The sequence below is a fragment of the Lacerta agilis genome, chromosome 10 (genome assembly GCF_009819535.1).
Source record: "Lacerta agilis isolate rLacAgi1 chromosome 10, rLacAgi1.pri, whole genome shotgun sequence".
In the NCBI taxonomy this organism is placed as follows: Eukaryota; Metazoa; Chordata; class Lepidosauria; order Squamata; family Lacertidae; genus Lacerta; species Lacerta agilis.
In genome coordinates this window covers 51577928-51600383 of record NC_046321.1, presented here as the reverse complement: position 1 = coordinate 51600383, position 22456 = coordinate 51577928, and the positions used below count along the sequence as shown (strand labels likewise).

Below are 22456 nucleotides of genomic sequence, written 5' to 3'. Positions count from 1 at the left end.
AATATGTGGGCAGCAAATAAGCATTCAGCGCATACACACAACTTAGTCCTAAAGATTGAAAGATTCCCTAACTACCCAAAAGCCTAGAGAGGGATAATAGCAATGTGCCACAGTAAAAGGAAGACTAGGGAAGGGATATACCTAGTCTTGGAGCAAGCTAACAACAACAACAATTTCTTATTTATACCCTGCCCATCTGACTGGGTTTCCCCAGCCACTCTGGGAGGCTCCCAACAGAATATTAAAACCACGATAAAACATCCAACATTAAAAAGTTCTAAAAACAGGGCTGTCTTCAGGTGTCTTCTAAAAGTCAGGTGGTTGTTTATTTCCACAGGTTGGGCGCCACTACCGAGAAAGCCCTCTGCCTGGTTCCCTGTAACCTCACTTCTTGCAGTGAGGGAACCGCCAGAAGGCCCTCGGAGCTGGACATCAGTGTCCGGGCTGAACGATGGGGGTGGAGATGCTGAGAACAAAGTGAGGAATTTGAGTTCTGTGACATCTGCAAGAGTTAAGTTCAACTGAAATCTCTCACCCATTCCTTTGGTTCAGGGTCCAGCAAACTGTAGGGCTGATTCTTGAGACACTGAGGAGCAAAGAAAGGGGTCTCGTTCAACTTGCAACAAAAGTTGTCGTGTTGTTGTTCAGCCAGCCAACTGTGCCCACTTCCAGGATATGCTATTCCATCCATCTTTCCCTATTTTGTCCACTCCAACCCAATGGCAAGCAAACATTCAATGGCCTCTTCACATCCAGTCTTTAATGAGCTGGATCCCCCCCTATAATTTTTGTTTTGTACTTCTGCAAACCTTGGGGTATCCTTAGTCTGCTGATACCTCCCTCTTGTGTGGGGGGATGGAACCATATTGACTACATAAGGATCCACAGTAAGAGAACAGAGTTCATTGTTTTTATATATAATGGCTATATATAAAATGGTTGCACAAATGGTTATTTTCATCCTGTGTTCTAGTAATTCATAAATTCTATATTTTTAACAAAATAATTCATGTGAATAAATGCCAAAACCAGAAAGGGAAGCACGTCAACAAGGGCAAAGAACTTGGGCATCTGAAAGCTGATATCCAACTTTCTATCTCTCTCTCTTTAAAGCACAGATAAATTTGAATCAGCAAATGCTGTCCATCATCTTAACACTTGGACACAAAATGAGGAGTTATAACAAGCACTGGTTGAAGTGGGAAAAGCTGAATGTGATGGATTATCCAGCTGCAAAAACAGACTAGAAAAGTGCTACAGAGCACTCACCTTACTGAATTTCACCTAATAAACCACATGTACATACTGTGCAAAATATTGTTGGGTTTCAAAGCATCATGGCTGCGTGCTGTTTTAATCATTCATGATGAACATTTGGTCCTTTTTATGTATGAGGTGATTCATATTACTTATGAATAGATCTCTCTCTTCTTTTCTGCTCTTAAAAAAAACCTAAAATAAGGTAGATGGGTGGGTTAAATAAAGTGGACACACGAGTTAAAATCAAAGACCAAATGAAGAGGTTTTGGAATGCAGGGGGATAAAGAATTCAATTAACCATTAAAAGCAATCCTCCACTGTGGGTGGCACACTAACAGTTGCTGGAGGGAGAATTGCTGTTGCGTTCAGGTCCTGCTATTGGGTTTCCCAAAGGCATCTTGTTTGCCACTGTGACAACAGGACGTGCAACTAGATGGGCCACTGGCCTGATGTAGCAGGATCTCCTTATGTTCTTAACCCTGTGATCCAGTAGACTGCATGTGCAGCTGGACCCTACTATCACCTAGGGCAGGGAGGGACTTTGGTAATCTTTCGTAATATTGTGCGCAGTGCAAGGCCAAGATTGGTTCCCCCCAAATGGATCTTCTCAGTTACACGCCCCCTCGGCTTGGCACCCTGTGTGACGGAACCACCCACAGCACCGTAAATCCAGTGCCACCTATGGAAGCCAAAGGACCACACACACATTTTTTTCCCCAACGGAAGAAAAAATAAACCTCAGCTGCACTCACAATAATCACTAGAATGCAATGACATTTCATTCTGAAAGGTATAGGATGCCAGCCCAGTTAGATAAACATTTAAGATATCAATCAAGCTGGGAGGCTTGGGTTTTCATTAGGCTTACTTCCATTCTAAGCTCACTCTCAACGTTTTCAGAACACATAGCAGACTTAAGTCCTGCACAGCTAGCGCCTCAAGTCCTCTGAGCAAGACTTATTTGGAAAAGGGAGAAAATTATTTAAGACAGAACTGAAAGCAGCCAACCAGACTGTAGTGCAGGTACAGGAAAACTGTGGCCCTCCAGATGTTGTTGGGACTCAACTCCCATCAAGCACATCCAGCATGGCCAATGGCCAGGGATGATGGGAGTCTGAGTCCAGCAACATTGGGAAGACACCCTTGCTATGGAAGATCCAGGATTCCAAAAACAGAAGCTGAGCACTGATGTGTTTTCCTGTTATTTTTATTTATTTTTGTTTGTATGGTGCATTGCTCAAACCTTAGCTTTTAAAATAATTAATAATAATAATAATAATAATAATAATAATAATAATAATACACATCAGAGGTAGAAGCAACTAAGGACCCATGGACGGTTAAGTCCAGTCAAAGGCGACTATGGGGTGCGGCACTCATCTCACTTTCAGGCCGAGGGAGCTGGCGTTTGTCCACAGACAGCTTTCCGGGTCATGTGGCCAGCATGACTAAACCGCTTCTGGTGCAACAGAACACTGTGATGGAAACCAGAGCGGACGGAAACGCCATTTACCTTCCCACCACAGTGGTACCTATTTATCTACTTGCACTGGTGTGCTTTCAAACTGCTAGGTTGGCAGGAGCTGGGACAGAGCAACGGGAACTCAATCTGCCACGGGGATTTGAACCGCTGACCTTCCCATCGGCAAGCCCAAGAGGCTCAGTGGTTTAGACCACAGCGCTACCTGCATCCCTATTGAGGGCTAAAGATATCCACTTGGTGGCAACAGCAAAGCTAGTTTATTCACTGTCCCCACCCATCGCTTCTCTGAGTTGTGCTGCCACAGCGTTAATGCTATTTCAATTTGAACTAGCACTGAATAAAGCAAAATGTGTGGACACAAATAAAGGCTCCCCCATGTAAATGCGAGGACATGATGTGGCCGTTATCCCTATGCAGGAAAAGCACTGGGAGGAGGGATATGCATACAATAATTCATGGGGAGGAAATGTGCAATCATATTTTGCTGTGGTTCACATCAACCTCTTCCCAACACATACAATCCTGTGCCTTCTTCACACATTAAGCTTTTTAAAAACCATTTCCCCCTACCCAGAAAAATCTGTGGGGGCAGGGGAAGAGGGGGGAGTCCATGTGTGAAGTGTCTCTTAGTGGACTCTAGGCCTTGTATGCTTCACTTTGTAGTTAGTTGTCTCCTGAGGCACGCCAGAAAGGGCGTTGAGCTCACTACCTACGAGGTGATGTTTAGCACGGAAAGAACTCCATCGTGCAGGAGCTTGCGGAAGTGTTTTGGCGTGCCAAGGAGATTTTCAAAAAGAGCAGAAGTGATGGGGGGAAGGGGGAAATGCAGAATAGCAACATTCATCCTACAGAGATGACAACATCGATTCTTCCCTGTGCATGCTTTTTATTCAAGGTCTGTTTAAATATTCTTTGGAGTGCTTCTGACACTAAGCATCAGACCTAGCATAAATAACAGATGAAGCTTGTTGTCCGGATTAATTTCAGGCTGCTTTTAACACCGCTAGTTCAAATGATCCAAAACTTGCAAACTTCTACCTGTAAATGCTCTGAGAAGTTTTGAGCAGTCAGGTTCCATTGTTCCGATGTTTCAACACTGTCGTTGAGGAAGCACAGGGAAATCCCACAGCACTGACCTTGGAGACGATTCGTGGAGCTGGCCCTTTTGCTGGCGACCGAGAGGGGCTCCTTCAGCAGTCTTGCGCTGAAAACAAAGTAACATCACATATACCCCTGGGATGCAAAAGAGGGAGAAAAGGAGAGAGAGAGAGAGAGAGAGAGAGAGAGAGAGTCTCATCAAGTTGCTCATCAAGGTGGTGTCTCCAACAAGGAAATGTTTCCGTATATAAGGCATGACAAGCATCTTACTTCCACCAATTTGCTGTGTTTGCTTCTGCATTGTAGCACCTTTTCCCTTTCTGTTTGGTTTTAATGTGCTTCGCACGAGAGGATGCTTGTTAAAACCACTGCCTGGCAGCCTGTTTTCTCCCTGCAAGTTGCTAGAAGAGTTGGGAAGCAAAACAGAGGAGGCAGGAGCGGAATCACGACTATCAATTGACTGACAACAGCCCTTCTCTATTATTAGTGCTTGTAGGCTGCCAAAAAAGTAATGTACTTCAGGATATCAAATGTAATTAATTCAGGACCTCTAATCTCTAGCATAAATGGTTTCCGGTTTGGGTGGGAGGTCTAGAACAAGAGGGGGGAGAAAAACCTTTTGCACAACTACCTATAATTTGGGGGGAAAGGGGTATAAATTAAACATTCTTTGATAATAATATGCAATGACAGTATAATCATATGCTAACATTTAATCACCTTTCATATACAATATTACTCTGATTCTTCTTTAAAATTTTATGCTGTATATTGCTGTACATCTTTCTTGCTGATTGATTCCCTTTATTACTCCTGATTTTATTTATGTGGCTAATTTTTTTTCTTCTTCTTTTTCTTTTCAATAAAAAAAAACACTGAAGCATATATTTTAATGAGTAGTTTTGTTCCGCTAACATCTCCCGAATAAGAGAATTCAGCACACCTGCCTAAATAAGATGCTTGAGATCACTGAGGAAAGAAATTGACATTTTACTTTACCCTCAGCATGGAGCCAGGGGCAAAGTTTGATCTGAAAACTTGCAAATTAACCAAAACTGTCACTCAGGAGTTATGGGCCTGAATGCTGCAAAATATGTTCTTTGAAGTCCTCATTTCAGCAAAATTATTAAAAACTTTATATCTAATTAAAATTGTAACTGCATTCCCATTTTTCAAAATCTCTATATCCTGGGGGCCAATTGGGATGAGTGAATCTGCACCCTCCTCTCTGCAGCACACTGAACTGCTCCTACAGCAATATCAGATCATTACCATCTCCCCAGCTGAGAGGGAGCAGCCATTATCATGCAGCATTATTAATCTTCTTGTCTTATCAACTTGCAAATCACAAGCCATTGAGCCTTATGGCATGGTTCTGGGTCCATAGTTATTCATTTTGTAGGTCTACGTAGCCTTTGAGTCTCCTTAATCACCTGAAGATTGTCAGTCTCTTACCTCGGCCTGCCCCTGTGGCCCTTCTCAGTTTCTGTGAAAAGTCCATGATGTTCTCTCAAAAAAGGACCTTTTTATTTAGAGAGAGAGAGAGAAGGAGCAGTAAGGAGGATAAATTTCATTAATGGATGTGAATTAACAACCTACTGCCAAGAGCTGACCCTTTCTCCTGACATGTACGTCTAAGTCATTCTTGTCACTCTTTCCCCCATTAATATTCCGAAAAAGACAGGGCATTGAAGAGAATAGAATATGATAGTTCCCTTAAACAGGCACTGTTGACCTTAGGTTGGGGATTTTTCTTTAATTTGCTTTTCTTAAAAAATAAAATATTAATCATATTGGGAAAAAGGCACGCAGGGTTCCTTTACATTTTCAATATATTCCATTTAAAATATTGCATTCATTAAATTAAAGGCATTGAACATTTTGGGGATATTTTTCTGAAGTGCCAAAGGAAAATAGAAATGTAATTTCCATGGGGAAAGTAGACGTGACAGGCTAAGGGACCCCGGCGACAACTTTGATATCTCCCACCTTTTGTAAGCAGGGTTCCAGAAATGCCACTTATGGGGCATTTTGTGTTGTTTTTAATGGGGAAAACTCACCCGCGTTAACTAATGTAACTTTATACCGCTTTGGGAAAGTTATACAGGTATATATTGTAGGCAATACTGTGCACATTTGCACCGGAAGAAAAACCAGAACCAGTAGCATAAATAAACAATTAATTCAAACCGCAACAGATATAAACAGAAATGTGGGTTTTAGTTTTGGGTTGTTGTTATTGTTGTTGTTTTTTAAAAAAAGAAATGTTATTTCACTAGATGCTATTACTGTACCTCACTTTAGCCTGCTTAACGATAACGTTAAGACTTCATTATTGGAATCATATTCATAGAAAAACAATAATATGACATAATGACTTGACAGGAACCTTTGTTCTTTCGTTCCATAGTAAAGTTTCGGGGGAGTATTTTTTTTTTTAATTTTTTGCTATTTTAGAAGCAGCTATAGATGTGGAAGGCGATGTCTGCTGAGGATAAATACATGCTTATTTAATACACTACATTCTTTTCTTAAGATGTTGAAACCGAAATTTGATACAGACTGAAGAGGTGACCAAATCTGCATCTGATTTTTATTTTATTTTTAACTCAACAAGAAAAGTCACTACAAAGTTTGTATGAAGTTCTTAACAAAACATTGGCTGTGGCTGGATAATGTACGAGATGAATAAAAGCAACCGCTTGTATTTGTAGGCATAGCAGTCAGAATGTTGCTGCGTGCGACAAGTGCTGAAATGGCAAGTACAGGTGTAAATGAATTTAAGTTCCTTTCTTGTTTCTTAGGCAACGTCTCAAAAAGGGAGCATAATAAGTCAGACCATAGGTTCATCTCGCTTTCTATATTATCTGTACTGGGCATTCCACAGTTGAAGCTGGGATCTTTCAAATGAAAAGCATGTGCTAAACCACTGAGCTGACAGCCCTCCCAGGGGTGGCCAGAAGCAGGGGCTTTTCTGAGAAATGACTTCGGAACCTGTTGGGAGGGAAATCGTGCCCCTTGAGCAGGAGTGAGGAATCTCTGACCTCACAGGCTTAACTAGGTGCAGCATGGGTCCAAAGCAAAATTCAAAGTGTTGGTGCTGGCCTTTAACTTCCTAAATGGCCAAGGCCCTGTATACCTGAAGGAGTGCCTCCACCCCTGTCATTCAGCCCATACTCTGAGGTCCAGCTTTGAGGGCCTTCTGGCGGTTCCCTCACAGTGAGAAGTGAGGCTACAGGGAACCAGACAGAGGGTCTTCTTGGTAGTGGTGCCCGCCCTGTGGAACACCCTCCCATCAGATGTCAAGGAGGTAAGCAACTATGCAACCTTTAGAAAACAGATCTGTCAGGCTTCGGGGAATCCGGTCCCTCCCACGATGACAGCCAAGAATCAGAGAAACAATTAAAGTTCTTACCAAGCAATATATTCAATAATTCACAGAGAGTGACAAAGGAATGCAGCCTTCCCTAAATAATGGCTTTGCTCCAAGTAAAGTCCCACCCCCTATGTCTCCCCTAATCTATGTCACCCCTGCGTCGGCTAATTGAGCTTTCTCCCTCTGAGCTCTCTGTTCTACTACCCTCAATGCGTGCCTGGTCCTGGGAGGGGGGGTCAGGAATGCTTTCCAAAGACACTGAGTTTGTTAGCTGTCTCTCCCCTGCTACTGCTTCTTCCTGTTGTTCCTCTTCCAATATTTCCCAGCTTCTCCCCTCTGCAGCCTCTGAACTATGCCCTTCTGCAAACCACTGTTCTAAATCTATACTGTCTTCCTGTTCTCGAGAAGGTTCAAGGGAAGGGGGGGGGGGACGGTCGCCATCATTCCTCCTCAGTCCAACCCCTGACAACATCTAAAGATGTTTTTATTGATGTTTTATTATGTTTCAGTATATGTTGGGGCACAATAATAATATAATATATTAAAATAAAAATTATTATTATTATTATTATTATTATTATTATTATTACTTCCCACAAACTCACACACCTGGCAACATACGTGACTTCGAGTGTGGGGCAGGTACGGGCACAGCCAGAAAGGAACAACCAGGAGCCTAGATTGACAAGCTGGATGCTAACTGGGCTTCTGCATTTCCCAGTGTGAGGAGAGCAACATGTATTCCCACAGGGACGGTATGCAGGCTCCCTTTTCGGATGGCAGAGATGAAGTATTAAAACAGAAAGCACCTCTCGCTCATGCTTCCTGATTGAGACCTCAAAGTCAAGGACTTCAATAGCACCCCCTTCCTGCCAGAGAACAGGGCAGGTTATGCCCAATGGAGAACATTGCCTGAACGCAGTATTATGCCACAAACGTACAGGGAGACCACTCACATGTTACATTTGCTATTCTGGATATATCCAGGAAATCCCATGCTGGCTTTCAGCAAGTCTATTCCTGAAAATATCATCTATGAAATAGTCTTCAGTTAGAGGCTGGTTTACAGACTGAGGTATAAGGATTTATCGTTTATACTATCTTTATCCCATGTTAGCATAGCCGTTAAATCAGTTAGTAGTATGAATTAGCAAATGAAGCCAAATGTGTATTAGCAAGATAAATACAAACAGTAGCTCAAGTTTAACTCAGCAGAGTACCGGTCTATATACTGAAATGAAACACCCATTTACTCTTCGGCTAAAATGCATATTCTCAGGTGTTAGTGATTACCTATCCATAAAGCCAAAGAAATACTGATCTGAGGCATAGAGTTGTTCTACATTCAGAAGAAGTAAGCGACACTGTAAGCCTGTGTTGGGACATAAATGTGGTTCATCTGGGCTGGATCATGGCCATTATTAATCAAATTATTTACCACACAACTCCTTATGGAATCAGAAAGTATCTATACACCTGGATTTCTCAAGATGCATTTTTATAAAAGCATGTGAGGCAGTAAGTTTTTTAAAATGACTAAAGAGTCACAGGGGGGAAATGGCACATGAAAATGACATTTGGAGATTTGCTTGGTTGGTTGGTTATTAAATTTATATGTCATAAGAACTCAGGGTGGTTCACAGAATAAAATACAGGATAAAAACAAGTAAATAAGTAAAACAAAACATCAAAACAATAACCCTCCTTGCCACAGACACATTTAAAAGGCTGTAGAATGTAAATCAGCCAAAGGCCTGGCTGAAGAAAGCACCACCTGGTACTTAAAATTAAAATTATTTAATGATGGCACAAGGCGAACCTCCCTGGGGAGAGCATTCCACAAATGGGGAGCCACTACGGAGAAGGCCTGTTCTTATGTTGCCACCCTCCAGACCTCACGTGGAGAAGGCACACGAAGGAGGGCAATGCTCCTGAAAGTTATCATAGTAAGTATACAGTGGTACCTCAGGTTACAGACGCTTCAGGTTACAGACTCCGCTAACCCAGAAGTAGTACCTTGGTTTAAGAACTTTACCTCAGGATGAGAACAGAAATCACACGCTGGCGGCACGGTGGCAGCGGGAGACCCCATTAGCTAAAGTGGTACCTCAGGTTAAGAACAGGTTCAGTTCAGAACGGACCTCCGGAACGAATTAAGTTCATAACCCGAGTTACCACTGTATTAGAAACCTGGTGGAACACACACACACACACACACACCCTCTGTGAAACAACCGATGGTGCAGTGGAGAGAAAACGGAGGAGACTTTTCTAGACTAGGAGTGATGACATCATCTGCCAGAATGCTTGGGTAATGGACAGACCCTCCTTGCTCTGGGTTTCATTTGCCCTAACCACTTCCATAACATTAAAATAGCTACATTTTAAAACCTTATTGAGAATGGGGGGACAACTCAGAGAGCCAACGGCCAAGTCTGCCAATCATGAAACTGAATATAGTATGTAACAGCATTGTTTGCAGAAAACTGAAACATAGGACCAAAGGAATTTAATCACTAATGTAGTGGGAGGGGGGCACAGGGGTGGTTGCCCAGGCACAAAATTGTTAGGGATGCAAAATTTCAACATCCACTGCTGCCTTAATACAGCTGCACACTTTTGTCACTGGGCTCCATTAAAAATGGCATCTCCATGCGAACCAGGAAGTGAGCTCTCCAGACAAAGGGACAACTCTTCTTTTCTTATCTCTGTAGAGACACTCTCCTGGGTGACGCAGATGTCATTAGGCAGTTGAATGCGCCCGCTACCCCGGGCACTGGCAACCCACGCTATGCCACTGCTTCAAGCCCCTCACAGTTAAGTGAGAGCTTTCATATTTTGTGTGTTATTGTAGGGAAAGGGTCAACAAGCACCATTTTTGCTTTGATATCTGAGAAAATGCTTAACCATCTGTAAGCACCTGTGGTTGTTAATACTGTTATGGGGTTTGAGATGTTAAACTGGGTGCCAGACTCTTGTAATGCCTGGATCCAGCAAGTGTTAAGATCTAACCGAGGCTTCTAATTTTTGGAATAGCCCGGCTAGCCTCCTGGTGAGAGGTGTAAGGAGAACAAAGGAAGGGACCCTGTGGGAGATGGCAAATGAGTGGCGCCCCTCCCTCAGCTCACAGATAGCGAGGAGGACAAAAGCCAGAGTTTAGTGTTTAGGAGTGATGTGACCTAGGGGTGAAAAAAGCAACAAGCTGGAGAGAGAGTCTAGAGCAGCATTTGAGGGCAATGTTTGATGTGTGTTTGAATCCAAAGCTGTGGCTAGGGGGAAAACAAGTCCCTTTTGGGGTGCTGATGCTGTGAACCCCATTGTAGGCTCAGATTTTATATATGTGTAAATAAACCATATATCAAAAAGACACCCCAGTGTCTGCCGTGCCTCATTTCCAAAAGGAAGCACAAACCCCGGGTAAACGCCTGGAACCCCAGGAACCTTGCACCGCTTAAGAGATTCAGTGGCAAGCAACACTACAACGTATATTTCCAACAAGGGAAGGGAATGCTAAATGGATAGAGTTTATTTGTAAATTAAATAAATCTATTTCTCCCATGCCCTTGAGAGCAGGCTGATTTATCAGTTAATAAAATAATCATACACTATAGACTAGCACTTCCAATTTATTTTAAAAAGAACCAACGTTGCATTTTTGACATATATGAATACAAATGTAACACAAGAGGAGACTTCGTTCAAAGCAATATATTATGTATCTATAGCTAGGCATGAGTTACAGTGCATTGCTTTGCCTGTACGTTGCTATTTCCAAGATTGATCTTATAAACACTAACTACCCGTGCTGCCCTTGCTTATGTGAAGTCCAATGGACCTCAGCAAGATTATTTATCTGCGTGGAAATTATTCACATGAGTAAAAAAAACCACACACACACACACACAATCCAGCTGGACACAAATCAGTGATATGATTTTAATTATGCACTCTAAACTCCGTAGAAAAAGCAAAGTGCAGTGCAAAAAGAATAATTCACTAAAAGCTGGCTCATCATTTTTATGTTCATTCAGAAAAAAAGCAACAATGGCAAATAAAGCACAGACTGTAGTTCTTTTATGAGGAAAAAGAACCACCAAAGTCAATGCTGGGACTTCTTCTTCTCCTTCTTATTATTATTATTATTATTATTATTATTATTATTATTCAATATCAATCATCATTATCATTATCATCATCATTATTATTAACATTACACAGTCTTAACATTTCCCCCCCAGAAATTTTAACAAGAAAAAAAACATTCCCAATCAATCTTTTAAATAATAATAATAATAATGTCAAGAATCTTAAACAGTATAGTTAAAGTATCTTTAGAGAGCCCTTCAGCTCTCTATATTGGACAAACAGGCCAAACCCAACGCCAAAGGATAAATGGACATAAATCTGATATCAGGAATCACAAGACAGAGAAACCAGTAGGAGAACACTTCAATCTCCCAGGACATTCTATAAAAGATCTCAAAGTAGCTGTCTTAATACAAAGAAATTTCAGAAATAGACTGGAAAGAGAAGTGGCTGAATTGCAACTAATCACCAAACTTAAAACCATGGAGAAACCTGGTCTGAAGAAAGACATTGGATTCTTATCTCATTATACATAACAAAGGTATCTTTAGCCATCTCACCCCTTGCCTTTCCCTGCAAGACTAATTGCAGCCGTTAAGAGTCGTCAACAGGTTTTCCACACCTATCAGCTGATCACCCATTCCCACCACCCTTCTGAGTAATACCCCTCCCCACTCCCTCACTATATTTAAGGGTCTGGTGACTTCCGTTTCAATGTATCTGAAGAAGTGTGCATGCACATGAAAGCTCATACCAAGAACAAATTTATTTGGTCTCTAAGGTGCTACTGGAAAGAATTTTTTATTTTATTTTGTTTTGAGTATAGTTAAAGTCATTTGTAATGTAACTTATTTCAGGAGCACTGGTTCATGCTTGCAGAATTTTCTTACTGACACAGCTTCTTGCATTACTGAAGAGCTGCTCCCATTATTTTTTAAAATAACATGATTTTTTTTAAATTATATAATATCTTTATCACCCAAGGAGCTCAAGGTGATGTACATGGTTCTCCTTCTCCCCATTTCATCCTCACAACAACCCTGTGAAGTAGGTTAGGCTAAGAGATGGTGACTGGCCCAAGGTCACACAATGAGCTTCATGGATGAGTGGGGATTCGAACCCTGGTCTCTCCCAGGTCATAGTGCAACAATCTAACCATTACGCCACACTAGCTTTATGCAATCAGATCCTGATTGTTGAGGCATGGCTGGGATCTAGATTTTTTTAAAAAAACAACCCAAAACAAAACACCATTCCATCCTGCTGCTCTAATAATTTTCTTTCTGTTACATACCATCCTGCAATTCCCACAGCTTTCTAAGCCCTCTCCTTCCTTTGTTATCTTTTGACGATTGTTTCCCACCCCTCCAGCTACTATCTCCCTCTGTTCTGCTCTTTGGGGACCATGAACACTTCTCCACAATTGAGCAGCTTTTACGACAAGTCCCTTTTAGCATTTTCTGAGCTTTGGGCTATATTCCTCTTGAGAGAAAAAATCTGTGGTGGGGGCGGGGGGGGGCGCACCAACAGCTGGGAACTTGACTAGTTTTCAACTTACAAATCTCGAAGCTGAATTCTATCTTTTTCGAATGGATCAGTTTCCATAGTCCTCTCTGGAAGGAACATCTGGGGCCTCCGATCAAGTCCGCTGACACACAGGTAATTATCGGGCTGCCTCCTTTCCACTCGGTCAATATAGCTGAGAACTGTTGCTACTGGTTCTATTTCCCAATATTTTTTCAGTGGAGTAAGGTTGGATGGATATGTATACATTGCTTTCCACACACACACAAAGTCATGAAGCTATTTATAACCAAACTAAAAAATTGCAATGCTGAAATCATAGTAAAAACAGATTTAGTTGTACAGCATCATGTTGTGCTACCCAATGCCCTGAGAAACAAACAAAAAAACACCTTTGCATGGCACCAGTATCATGACAAGGTTAGCACCAGGCAGGCCTCTCTGGGGAGAGCACTTTATAAAAAGGGAACTACTGCAGAGGATGCCCTCAGATGATGGTCTTATGTCTGGGCAGGTTCAAAGGGGAAAGGCAGTCCTGTAGGCATGTTTGCCCAGAGCCATACTGTATAAACAAACAAGAACTTTGAATTACTCCAAAAACAAACAGGCAGCTAGTGTAGTTGGGGCCAGAACTGGTGTTATATGTCCGTGCCTTCTTGGCATCACTAAGCTTTGGATCTGGGTCCAGGATGAGAACAGAGATATGGCAAAATGAGAGAAGTCAGCCTACCAGAAGCATCTTCAACATAAGCGCCACTTAAATAAATGGAGGCAGAGTTAAGAATTGATGTGCGGCTTCAATTCATTTGAATGTGGTTTGCCCACAGATAATTCTCAGTGGTGACAAGTGCTTAAATTACTGGTTGGGGTAGCAACATGGGGTTATATCCTTGCCCTCAGCAGAGGCCTCCGTCAGCATTGTGGGGAAGGATGGGATTTTTTAGCCAGTTTGTCCTCTCCATGCAGGCCCTTAACAGTCCCAGAGGTGGATTTAGGGCAGCACGACCAGTTCCACCCCACTGAGCCTAGGGGGCACTGCAAGGTGTCACAACTATGACATGGTGAATTGAGTAGAATGGAAAGTGAGAGTTGGGGGCACCCATTTTTGGCCTCTGGCAGGGTGCTGGTGAAATCTGAAAGACCAAAGTCCACCCCTGGCACACACGCCCCGCAACCAACCAATGGCTAGCGCATTCTTTGGAACAGTGGAAGAGGTGGGGAGGATTGTACGGGGGAAGAGGAACATAGTGGAAATCACCTTCCTCCCTATTCTGTCAACTGAAGTCCTTCATCTGCAGAGGAATACAATCCTTAGCTATTGTTTTTTTGGCTATGGGTGGCAAAGGCTGCATTTGGGGCAGGGACCAAAAACCAGCAGTAGATCCCATGCTCTACATTCATAAATTCTGAGGTTCTATTTGGACATTTTCGGTTAAAATATAAAACAGGTTTGGGTCTGATTTTTACATGTTGGATCCGTTATCAAAAGTGATCTGGGCTGAAAGAAAAATATCTGAGTTGATGGAGCCCAGGTAGACAAGGTGGATGAGGGTTCAGCACCCTTTACCTGCAAAAGTCCCACTGTCAGCTTTATAAATAAATGGGATGAGCACATGATTAAACAAATGTGGCTTCTCCCATCACATCTACTCTGGATGAATAGGCTATAGTACCACTATCTAATGGGATGTGGGTGGCACTGTGGTCTAAACCACTGAGCCTTGGGCTTGCTGATCAGAAGGTTGGTGGTTTGAATCCCTGCAACATTTCCTGCTCGTTCCCAGCTCCTGCCAACCTAGCAGTTCGAAAGCACGTCAAAGTGCAAAGTGCTCCAGCAGGAAGGTAAATGGCGTTTCCATGTGATGCTCTGGTTTTGCCAGAAGCGGCTTAGTCATGCTGGCCACATGACCCAGAAAAACTGTCTGCGGACAAACGCCGGCTCCCTCAGCCAGTAAAGTGAGATGAGCGCCGCAACCCCAGAGTCGTTCGCAACTGGACTTAACTGTCAGGGGTCCTTTACCTTTACCTTTACCACTATCTGATGTGAAGCTGTCCTGTTACATCTTTGATTATGCTTTGCCAAAGCATGATTATGCTTTGAACAAAAAAGCTTTTGAAGAATCATAAAGTTCTTCCAAACAGGAGGAAAACTCTGTTTGCAACACTGCATAAAACATGAACAGCTTCCTCCCCCCTCTTCCTTTTAATGTTGCTCTTAACTCCTAATCATCAGGCATGATGGATGATCTTTCCTGGCGTTGGAACATTTTGTTTTATTTTTTTTTCCAAGTGGTCATTTTATAATCACAATAAATGCTCTGGGCCAAGGGGTAGCGCTGATTAATCCACACCTCAGCTGTGCAAGAAGCAGGAGGTGAAATGCACCCAAGGTGTGCATTAATGAGCCCTCCTGTACAGTCTGTCATGTCTTACTGTTTAATTAAATCCCAAACCAAATAGTTTTGAAGAGAAGGTTAGGAATGAACATTTTTAATGTTCCTTTTTTTTTTGGTTGTTGTTCTTTAAAGGATCTTCTTCACCAAGCAGGAGGAAGGGGGAGGGGACCCATATATATTTAGAACAATATTTTAATTTGCAATACTTTGCTCGATTAGACGAAAATAATGTAACATTTTTTTAATAAAAAAGAGGGAGAAAAATGTGATTAAGATGCTTAAGTGCACAGTATATTACATGAAATTTCTGATCATAAAGAAAGGTAATATCTACTCAAAATTATAATTTCTGTACTTCGAAATCATCTCAGCAAGAATTATCTACCCATATCAAATTGTAGCACTTGTCAAAATCAACTGTAAAGGCGCTCAAGTGCTCTTCTGAATCAACAAAACAGATGTATAGCGATGTGAGGTTGCAGCGAGATGGAAATAAAAGTGAACTATATGCCAGTCATTGCCCTTAATCTCTTGAACCCAACACTTAACAAAGTGGATATCACAGGTTTTTGAGACACTATTTATAATGTTTTCTTGTGGGGGGGGGGAGAGAGAATCAGGGCTTGAATCTTAATAATATATGCAAAAACACTCTATAAAATTATTTGCCTCTAGTTCTCCTAGACTGCAAAGCTCACCAGGACTCGTTCATAAACATGGAGCAGGGCGGGGAGGAGATCAGAATAGATTTCTCCAGCCTTTTCCAAGGTCAGGGAGAACTCCAGTTTTCTGGGTATAAAGGGGCCAAAGACTCTGGGTAAAAGTACTGTGCCTCTGAAGTTTTTCAGCAAAATTAAACTGCACTGAAGACGCAGAGAAAACCAGTGGATGCAATGAGATAATGCAGGCCAAAGCAGTGTGGAAAGTAAAGATGAAGCAGTCCTCAGAAGAGTGAGGAGTGTGGCTAGAGCTCTGGCAGGCAATAATTTTAGAAGTACGGGCTCTTTGCTATCAGCTGTAACAATAAACCTGAAGCATGAGTCTAGAACAATATTGTTACATGCCACCCCAATCTCCAAGTGGTGCAATGTTTCAGGGTTCTTACTCAGGGTTCATGTTTCCTTTGGGAATGAGGCACAGTGGAGCTTGGGGTGTCTTTATGATATATGGTTTATTTACACATATATACAACCAGAGCATATGATGCTTACAGCACTGACACCCATAAAAGCTTCTTGCTTCTTCCATAGCCACAGCCACCTTGGATTCAAAAATATGCATGCTCTCCCCAGCTTGCCGCATTCCACCAACTGCAACTATTTTCCTCCAGCCCATATCATCCCCAACTGAGATCCTAAAGTTCTCCACTCTGATTTGTATCTGCTAACCATCAAAGAGCTCAAGAGGCGATCCACCCATTTACCAGCTGGTACAGGCATTGCTTTGCTAATGGTCCACCTCCCTGTGTTTTTCTCTGTTAATGGCCCATCTCTCAGGAAATCTCCTGAACTCAGGAAGCCAAGTCCAGCTATTAACAGGTCTTGATGCCACTATTCAGGGAACAGAGGAAGGACTCAGCAACCTATTGTCTTATGAGCCAATGGACTGGCTTATAGCTTATGGTGCCAATGGACTGAATCAAGGCAGGGGAGAAGAAAAGATACCTGGATCTGCAAAAGTGGCTATGAATCTAGCAGGTAGTGGCTGCTCCTTGGAAAGTAGATCCATGATCAGGTGTCAAGTCCATCAGTAATTGGGTGGCCCTGGTCCCACATTGTAAGATCTGCATGGGTGAAATTAAATTCTATCCAGTGTCTTATTTGGAAACATACTGCAACATGACTAGCAACACTCGTGCAACTAACTTTTTTTTTGTTAATTTATTACCGGTACCTGACCAGTCAAACCTATTTTCCATTCTAAGCAAAATCGTAACATTCCTTTTAGCTTTCTAGGGATTTACTTGGCACAATTGACATTGCAGAGTGACTATTATATATATCCGTGCGTGTGTGTGTGTGTGTGTGTGTGTGTGTGTGTGTTGTATTTCCATTTTCCTGACTTTGGGTATTCAGTGCTACACTAAGAAAAACCGCATTATCTGTATCACTCTCCTACTTACATTGTTGTTCCCAAAGGTTTACTTGTAACATTCACAGCACCATTTATTTTTTTCTCCTTTCCCCCCACTGTCATTTCTGTACAGATTTAATACAACAGAAACATGGCTTCCACTGAGAGCTACAGGTAGCGCCTTTCCAAAGTTCCCTATAATTGGTGTCTGCCATGCCAGCTGACAGCAAGTTATGTAAATCACAGCAAGGACCCTACAACCCCTAAAGGCATGAATATTTTTTTTTATTCAGTGCGGAGGATAACTACGGAATCTTAGTAATAGTACCCACCACCGAAGGGTTCACCTTAGCCGAGCAAAGTTAACCTTTCCAAACTGGCCGTTTTCGGTTCTGCAGTTTAAACCCCTCTTCTCCTAAAACATCCTTTTGATGGACAGTAAACAGCTGGCATTATTTTCAAGGGTGTTTTCCCTTTTATGCTTTTGGAAGAGTTACATGCTTCTGTGTACGTTTATTCAAAGCAGTAAGAATAAAGATTGTCTTGTAGCATCTCGCGAACAGGACACATGTTTACCTTTATCTGATCAAGGGGTTTCAGAAATCCCTCAGAGTCCTACACGTGGGCAGCCAAACCACAGAAACCAACGAAGTATAGGGCAGGGAGTTTCTTTAGTTTGTTTGGTGAATGAAAACAATGTCCTTTATGGTTGAGTATGAGTATGTATTCAATAAATGTTTGCCTTTAAATAAAAAATTCCCTAGGTGCACACTCTGATGACGTGCTGTGCCTGCCTATGGTGGCATCTTTGTGGGAAGGTGGCAACTTGTTCTGTTCTGAAAACCTCTGATTCAAAGCAGTCTTTGACTAATTATCTGCAACTGACCCCTTTAACCAGCCTTTTGCACGTTATCAAACTTGGACGGTACAACAGCATAAGAGAAGATCAGACTAGGCAATGCATACAAACATGCTTAACAACTCCCCAGTAGCTCCTTTTCCACAAAAAGGGACAATATAGAGCAGAAAAGTGGCAGAAGGATCCCTTAGGCAACTCTCCTCTCCACTTCTCTCCACTTCACATCATCTTTCCCATAACCACTTGTTCGGAAAACAGGTGTTTCTTAGACCTGTTTGTAATTTGACTCTTAGGGCTTGTCCACACCACATCAAAATGTGGGGTTTGCATTTGCCTGCCTCCCCATTAACGCAGGGATATCAACATGACATGCTCCCCATACCATTATTGTCCCAGATCCCCCTCCGTTAAAACATGGGGACTTTCGATCCTTGGAAAGTCTGAATCGGGGCAGGGTGCGTGTGTTCTTGTTTAAAGTGGGACATGTCTGGGACAGCACTGGCCTAGAGTTCACATTTTGTTCCAGTGAGGACAAGCCCTTACACTCAGCCCTACTGTATGCATGTCATGTGCGGATGTGCCTTGTAGAAAACAAGCAGGGGCTGTTCATTTTGGGCATGGGTTGGGTCAATAAAGGAGGTGTTAAGGGTTCCTTTGAACAGGACAGCTATTGCATTTCTGCAAAGGTCCCTCCACGTGTCAATGATGACATTGATTTACACCTGACAAGCACTTAAGAGGCTTCTATGGAAGTGTGCCGTTGCCCTGCCTACACAACATTACCTGGGCTACCTCACTTTGCTCAGCTGCGGTTCAAACAGCAGTGGGGAAGTCTGGCATGTATCCACACTTGCATTTGGCAGAGTACGTTTTCTCTGAAAGAAGCAAAAAAGAGTGATGTATTTATAAACTGGAACTAGAAGTTCATCCAGATATTGTGATGGCTAGTAAACTAGATTCTAGTGTACACGATTGTCATATTATACTTTGCAATAAATCCAACTGCAAAGAAAAGTCATCTGCCATGGGTTTTTTTTTCTGGACAAATGATCATTCTAATTAGCATTAGCAGAACTAATTCACAAGAACACTCATGTGGCATTTATTTATATTCTTTTGTTTAAGATTAACTGTTTTCTTTCATTCCGTGCTCTGTAAGGAGCTACTTGAAATGTTGAACTGAAAACTCACCTTACCTCAAAATTACAGCCTAGAGATTTGACACCGGGAAGAGTGAAACATGTTCGGATGATAATGGACCTGCAGCTTATTTTTCAGATGTTAAAGTGGCTTAACAGTTCGTTTATTTACCAGTGCTAAGACTTGTTTAAGGCTGCCAGAGAGCCATAGAAACACCTTTTAAAATCCATGAAAAGTATCATTATTTCTTCCTCACTGTCCAAAAATCAAGCTGCAATAGCACAGTTGCAAAATGTCTCTTGAGATTCCTAAACTAAGAATGTGTTGGGCCTGGAATATTCACTTCCTTTTGTCATTTGAGTCCAAAGGTAGTAGAGTGAATAATACATATTTTACCTCATTATCCAAGACTCCAAACTGAAGGTTAGATTTAGGCTAGTTCTGACTGAGCCGTAAGCCTTTTTCCAGGTTGAAGTCATTATTGTCTGGAGGAAAAAAATATATTGGAGGAGGGGTAAAAGGAGAAACAAGTGTTATAAAAAATTTGCATCACCTGAAGTTATGTCAAATGAGTTATGATATGGAATACTGTCTTTGACATGAAGCATCACATCTTGTAAAAAAAAGGAGGGGGAAGGGGAGGGAGGGGGGATACCGAAAGGTTATATTCCAAAACTGTGGTATGGTTGTATGGTTAACTTCATGGGTTGGAAATGTTTTTCTACCCTTTTATGACCTTTCAAATAAAAGGTAGCTATTGCACTTCTCTCTCTCTCTCTCACACTCACTCACACACACACACACAGACACACACACAGATATTGGGCCTGTTCAAAACTTTTCACAGTTAATTAGTAATGCATGTATCAAAACACTCACCCTACCTCTGAGCCTTGGGGGATTGTCCTGTTCTACTGCAACTGATTTATTTTTTAAGATTGTTTGGCACATCTCCACCCAAAATGCTTCCAAGAAACTTGAATCCAGCATCAGCTGGGAAAAATCAGCTTCACATGCTGACATACAGAGGCAGTTTTTGGAAGATGCAGGCCTCCAGTTTGACACATCAATGAAGACTAGTTTGCTTATTAGAGCCTGTATTGTGCTAAATGTTACTATTCAAGGTTTTAAACCCTGTTAGAGAGGGTTGAGCACAAGTCCTTACCTGGTTACCTTGCTAAACTTTTGCTAAACACCCAAACGTTATGTCCTTTTGGTTTCTATTTTCATTGAAAATATAATGGGTGACATGTTTAATATGTATATAAAAAAGCATATGATCTAAAGCTCACCTTTTTGCCCTAGACCAACATTGCCACAATAAGCACAGGCCATGCTGTAACTTGAAAAATGGGAACAAAATGGGATGCAGTGGGAATGCAGAAGGAGAAATACAAGTCACTCATGTGTTCTCTTTTAGAAGAAGAAGAGTTTGGATTTGATATCCCGCTTTATCACTACCTGAAGGAGTCTCAAAGCGGCTAACATTCTCCTTTCCCTTCCTCCCCCACAACAAACACTCTGTGAGGTGAGTGGGGCTGAGAGACTTCAAATAAGTGTGACTAGCCCAAGGACACCCAGCAGCTGCATGTGGAAGAGCGGAGACATGAACCCGGTTCACCAGATTACAAGTCTACCGCTCTTAACCACTACGCCATGCTGGCTCTCAAGGGTGTTTTGAAGGATATAAATCTTTAGAATGGGATGCAAGAACTAGGAATCACAAAGGAACCCAGAACGCTGTGTTAGTAAGGGGTTAGCATGGGTATCCGCTGGCATAGTATAGCCAGGGTTTTCACAGTTCTGTTGAGTAGTACAGAACTGCACAGTGTAGTTGGCTTTAGATTGAAAAAGCTACTTGATAATGGCGTTTTGGCATTTTGGCCAACACAGAATTACATATTTTGGTTCAATCCTATGAGCATAATATTTGGTAGTAACCTGTTATGGTAGGATTGGAGCTAGAAGGTAATACAGTGAAAAGAACATATGCAACTTGAGCAACATAGCTATGAGTTCACAAGCTGATCTGTGTTCGATTGTTCTAGATTCAGGTAGGTAGCCGTGTTGGTCTGACACAGCTGAAATAAATAAAAAATTGTCCAGTAGCACCTTAGAGGCAAACTAAGTTTGTTCTGGGTATAAGCTTTCACATGCATGCACAATTCTTCAGAAAGTGTTCCATTGTGTAACACTTTTGTTGTGTTACAGACCCTCTGAAGAGCAATAACCTGTTATCATGGGGGAAGCATGACAGAACAAACTAGAACAAAATAAACCCACCTCTAATGCACTATTATTGCTCCAAGTGTCCCTAATTTTCAGGGACAGTCCCAGATTTACAGAAGCCATCCTGTTTTCTGATTGGATCCCAGATTGTCCTGCTTTTCCTTAGGACGTCCCTATTTTCATCGGAGAAATATTGGGAGGGTATAGCGACCCACAAGCCAAGGAGGTAAGTAACTATACAACCTTTAGAAGACACCTTGAAGGCAGCCCTGTATAAGGAAGCTTTTTAACGTTTAATGTTTTGTTATGTTTTTGTGTATGTTGGAAGCCGACCAGAGTGGCTGGGCCAACCCAGTCAGATGAGCGGGCTATAAAAAATAAAATTATCATTATTATGGAATAGGACGTCCCTATTTTCAACGGAGAAATGATGGAGGGTATGCAAGAATATGTTGCAGAGACACCAGTCTGGAGAGACCTCTGGTTTGTTACTGTGTCCACATTATGTTTGCTCTCTAGCACTTCCTTCAGTCCAACTTTTGGCTTCACCCTTCAGTCCTGACTTCTGCACCTGGACCACACCTGTCTTAATACCTTTTCCTGCCTCCCCCATGGTTCTGGCACATGACATGTTTATTGACATTGACCTTTTGTCTCAAGTACTGGCTACCAGCTCATGGATCTTCTTCAGCCACAGTGGTTTGGAAGTGGTCTTTAGCAGGTTTGGAATGAGGCAAAGAGGAAAATGGTGGTGTGGGGGGGGATCAAATTAATAGCACAAATTCAATTTGAAAGAGCAGAAAAATATTTAACAAAGCTTTCCCCACAAAATAGTAGCAAAAATAGCATCACACACAATTAAAAATAACAACAACAACAACAACAGGCTACGTGGGTGATATTTCTAAAAATATAATGGAGAACCATTAGAG

General features: G+C 42.0%; 1 long non-coding RNA gene across 1 annotated transcript; it reads right to left on the bottom strand.

The window, feature by feature from the left end:
• Positions 1-3582: 3582 nt before the first annotated feature.
• On the bottom strand, positions 3583-19004 carry LOC117054490. The gene is made up of 3 exons (XR_004427496.1): positions 18939-19004; positions 5297-5363; positions 3583-3976 (listed from the first exon to the last, which is right to left on the bottom strand). It is a non-coding gene; the product is annotated as an uncharacterized LOC117054490 (long non-coding RNA).
• Between the last annotated feature and the right edge of the window lie 3452 nt (positions 19005-22456).